A 4935-nucleotide genomic window follows, 5' to 3' on the forward strand; every position below is an offset into this window, starting at 1 on the left:
AAATAGCCGAAATGACCCCATGTTTTCACATCACATCATTTGTCAATGTTTGTATATTTCAGAAACCACCATTATCAAATGCGAGTTTAAGAACTTTATAACCCGGCGTCATTTATCACTGGACTATATTCCACTGCAACCATCAGTTTATTGCTTGGCCTCCAGCTGTCTGCAAAATCAGAGTGGCTTCACCTACTTGTAATCACGTGCTTCTTTTGAGCGAACCGAGTAGGCTTTTAGAGAGTATGTGTCATTTATCAAACCAGAACCAGAATAACTGAGACACCTGAATAGCAGCACAGTTCTAATCAAAATTTCGGGAAGATGTCGCTGTTATCTTTACTTACCGGCAATGAACTGTGAGGAAAAGGAAGAATGGACTGGAAAGAGACACCGTTCAGCCCACAATGAAAGTATGTGCAGCTGAGAAAGATATTTGGAATATGCAAACTTGAGATACAGGTGTTAACATTGAGTATCGTGTGATGTTTAGGAGAAATTCCTCAACTGTCGTGTTTAACACTTTCACCGCCCACGTTAGTATATATAACAAGAAGGGTATGTCCCTAATGTACAAACCTGTATGCGTTAAAAACGCCCTTATTATTGACCAAACATCCCCATATGGTCCGATTAAGCCCGTTTTAACGCACACTCAGCCTCAGTAGAACAGTAGGAGCAGAATCCTTCTAGATATATGTACTTTCGCAAGCTCAAAATATCAAGTGATGACTACGAGCAATATTTCCTACTTTGACATATTAAATGTGCATTGCTGATGATTTATAGCAGTGCAGAATCTTTAAACATTATCACATTAAGTAACCTGGAGCAGAGTCTTTCAAATAAAGAGTCGGGCAACTAGGTAACATAATATGGCTTCAACATCAAAGCCAACGACCATTCCGAAAGACGCGCGTTGGACAGCGCTCTCTCGGTTCACGTGGTACACCCAAGCCAATTCTGCACAACTGGATTTGAACTTCGATCAGCTAAACATGGCCGTTACAAACCCCGTTTTAAAGCAAACGCCTGCTTCAAATCCACTGATCTCTATAAAACTATATATATATATATATAGATGTAATGTCAAAGATAAAATTTATACAAAAAGCGATATGTTTTGCAGTTTGTTATAAGACAGTGTACATCAATTTTTGAGTCACCTCATCAGAAACAATTTACAGTATAATATGTTGCCATTGATTACAACCTGATTTTTGTTTTTTTTTAATAACAAATTGCAAACATATGAGATTTTTCGCATTTTGCTATTCGAAAGTTGAGAATAATTCTCGAAAAGCGTTTTTCTACTCCACATCATCACATATTTATGTGGTTAGCAGTTTAGTATGTTGTCGGTGCTTAATGGACCATCTAAGGGTATCACATGGTTCGATTTGCTGTCATCTAAATGGGATATTCATATCTTATTAATTTTGACCGACTGCAACTAGTTTTATAGCATGTTTAATTTTGCGTTCGCGGTAAGAAACGAAAAAACAACATGAAAAAGTGGGAAACGTCTCGTTTTTTGTTGTGCGATGTTCACATATTTATAAATCCCATTTTATGTCTATAACCATTTTTTTTCTAATTGAATGTATCTGTTATTGCTTTTGAGGAAGAAGTAATATGACTTCTTTCATTGACAGGAAGAAAGGACTGCCTTTCTTTGCTTTTGAGGAAAAATTGGCATGATTTCTTTCATTCATAGGAAGAACCGAGTGCCTTTCTTTGCTTTTGAGGAAGAATTGATATGATTTCTTTCATTTATAGGAAGAAACGACTGCCTTTCTTTGCTTTTGAGGAAGAATTGATATCATTTCCTTCATTTATAGGAAGAAACGACTGCTTTTCTTTGTTTTTGAGGAAGAATCGATATGATTTCTTTCATTTATAGGAAGAAACGACTGCCTTTCTTTGCTTTTGAGAAAGAATTCACATGGTTTCTTTCATTCATAGGAAGATCCGACTGCCTTTCTTTGCTTTTGAGGAAGAATTGATATGATTTCTTTCATTTATAGGAAGAAATGACTGCCTTTCTTTGCTTTTGAGGAAGAATTGATATTATTTCTATCATTTATAGGAAGAAATGACTGCCTTTCTTTGCTTTTGAGGAAGAATTTATATTATTTCTTTCATTTATAGGAGGAAACAACTGCCTTTCTTTGCTTTTGAGGAAGAATTGACATGATTTCTTTCATTTATAGGAATTAACGACTGCCTTTCTTTGTTTTTGAGGAAGAATTGATATGATTTCTTTCATTTATAGGAATAAACAACTGCCTTTCTTTGCTTTTGAGGAAGAATTGACATGATTTCTTTCATTTATAGGAATAAACAACTGCCTTTCTTTGCTTTTGAGGAAGAATTGACATGATTTCTTTCATTTATAGGAAGAAACGACTGCCTTTCTTTTCTTTTGAGGAAGAATTGACATGATTTCTTTCATTTATAGGAAGAAACGACTGCCTTTCTTTGCTTTTGAGGAAGAAATGACATGATTTCTTTCATTTATAGGAAGAACCGAATGCCTTTCTTTGCTTTTGAGGAAGAATTGACGTGGTTTCTTTCATTCATAGGAAGAAACGACTGCCTTTCTTTGCTTTTGAGGAAGAATTGACATGATTTCTTTCATTAATAGGAAGAAAGGACTGCCTTTCTTTGCTTTTGAGGAAAAATTGGCATGATTTCTTTCATTCATAGGAAGAACCGAGTGCCTTTCTTTGCTTTTGAGGAAGAATTGATATGATTTCTTTCATTTATAGGAAGAAACGACTGCCTTTCTTTGCTTTTGAGGAAGAATTGATATCATTTCCTTCATTTATAGGAAGAAACGACTGCTTTTCTTTGCTTTTGAGGAAGAATCGATATGATTTCTTTCATTTATAGGAAGATCCGACTGCCTTTCTTTGCTTTTGAGGAAGAATTGACATGATTTCTTTCATTTATAGGAATAAACGACTGCCTTTCTTTGTTTTTGAGGAAGAATTGATATGATTTCTTTCATTTATAGGAAGAACCGACTGCCTTTCTTTGCTTTTGAGGAAGAATTGATATCATTTCTTTCATTCATAGGAAGAAACGACTGCCTTTCTTTCCTTTTGAGGAAGAAATGACATGATTTCTTTCATTCATAGGAAGAAACGACTGCCTTTCTTTGCTTTTGAGGAAGAATTGACATGATTTCTTTCATTTATAGGAAGAAACGACTGCCTTTCTTTGTTTTTGAGGAAGAAATGACATGATTTCTTTCATTCATAGGAAGAAACGACTGCCTTTCTTTGCTTTTGAGGAAGAAATGACATGATTTCTTTAATTCATAGGAAGAAACGACTGCCTTACTTTGCTTTTGAGGAAGAATTGACAAGATTTCTTTCATTTATAGGAGGAACCGATCGCCTTTCTTTGCTTTTGAGGAAGAATTGATATGATTTCTTTCATTTATAGGAAGAAACGACTGCCTTTCTTTGCTTTTGAGGAAGAAATGACATGATTTCTTTCATTCATAGGAAGAAACAACTGCCTTTCTTTCCTTTTGAGGAAGAAATGACATGATTTCTTTAATTCATAGGAAGAAACGACTGCCTTTCTTTGCTTTTGAGGAAGAATTGACATGATTTCTTTCATTTATAGGAAGAACCGATCGCCTTTCTTTGCTTTTGAGGAAGAATTGATATGATTTCTTTCATTTATAGGAAGAACCGATCGCCTTTCTTTGCTTTTGAGGAAGAATTGATATGATTTCTTTCATTTATAGGAAGAACCGATCGCCTTTCTTTGCTTTTGAGGAAGAATTGACATGATTTCTTTCATTTATAGGAAGAACCGACTGCCTTTCTTTTCGTTTGAGCAAGAATTGACACGATTTCTTTCATTCATAGGAAGAAACGACTGCCTTTCTTTGCTTTTGAGGAAGAAATGACATGATTTCTTTCATTTATAAGAAGAAACGACTGCCTTTCTTTGCTTTTGAGGAAGAATTGACATGATTTCTTTCATTTATAGGAGGAACCGATCGCCTTTCTTTGCTTTTGAGGAAGAATTGACATGATTTCTTTCATTTATAGGAAGAAACGACTGCCTTTCTTTGCTTTTGAGGAAGAAATGACATGATTTCTTTCATTCATAGGAAGAAACGACTGCCTTTCTTTCCTTTTGAGGAAGAAATGACATGATTTCTTTAATTCATAGGAAGAAACGACTGCCTTTCTTTGCTTTTGAGGAAGAATTGATATGATTTCTTTCATTTATAGGAAGAAACGACTGCCTTTCTTTGCTTTTGAGGAAGAATTGACATGATTTCTTTCATTTATAGGAAGAAACGAATGCCTTTCTTTGCCTTTGAGGAAGAATTGACATGATTTCTTTCATTTATAGGAAGAACCGATCGCCTTTCTTTGCTTTTGAGGAAGAATTGACATGATTTCTTGCATTTATAGGAATAAACGACTGCCTTTCTTTTCTTTTGAGCAAGAATTGACACGATTTCTTTCATTCATAGGAAGAAACGACTGCCTTTCTTTGCTTTTGAGGAAGAAATGACATGATTTCTTTCATTTATAGGAAGAACCGAATGCCTTTCTTTCCTTTTGAGGAAGAAATGACATGATTTCTTTCATTTATAGGAAGAAACGACTGCCTTTCTTTGCTTTTGAGGAAGAATTGACATGATTTCTTTCATTTATAGGAAGAAACGACTGCCTTTCTTTGCTTTTGAGGAAGAATTGACATGATTTCTTTCATTTATAGGAAGAAACGACTGCCTTTCTTTGCTTTTGAGGAAGAATTGACATGATTTCTTTCATTCATAGGAAATAACGACTGCCTTTCATTACTTTTGAGAATGAATTGACATGATTTCTTTCATTTATAGGAAGAAACGACTGCCTTTCTTTGCTTTTGAGGAAGAAATGACATGATTTCTTTCAT

This window comes from Lineus longissimus, chromosome 13 (assembly GCF_910592395.1).
Source record: "Lineus longissimus chromosome 13, tnLinLong1.2, whole genome shotgun sequence".
In the NCBI taxonomy this organism is placed as follows: Eukaryota; Metazoa; Nemertea; class Pilidiophora; order Heteronemertea; family Lineidae; genus Lineus; species Lineus longissimus.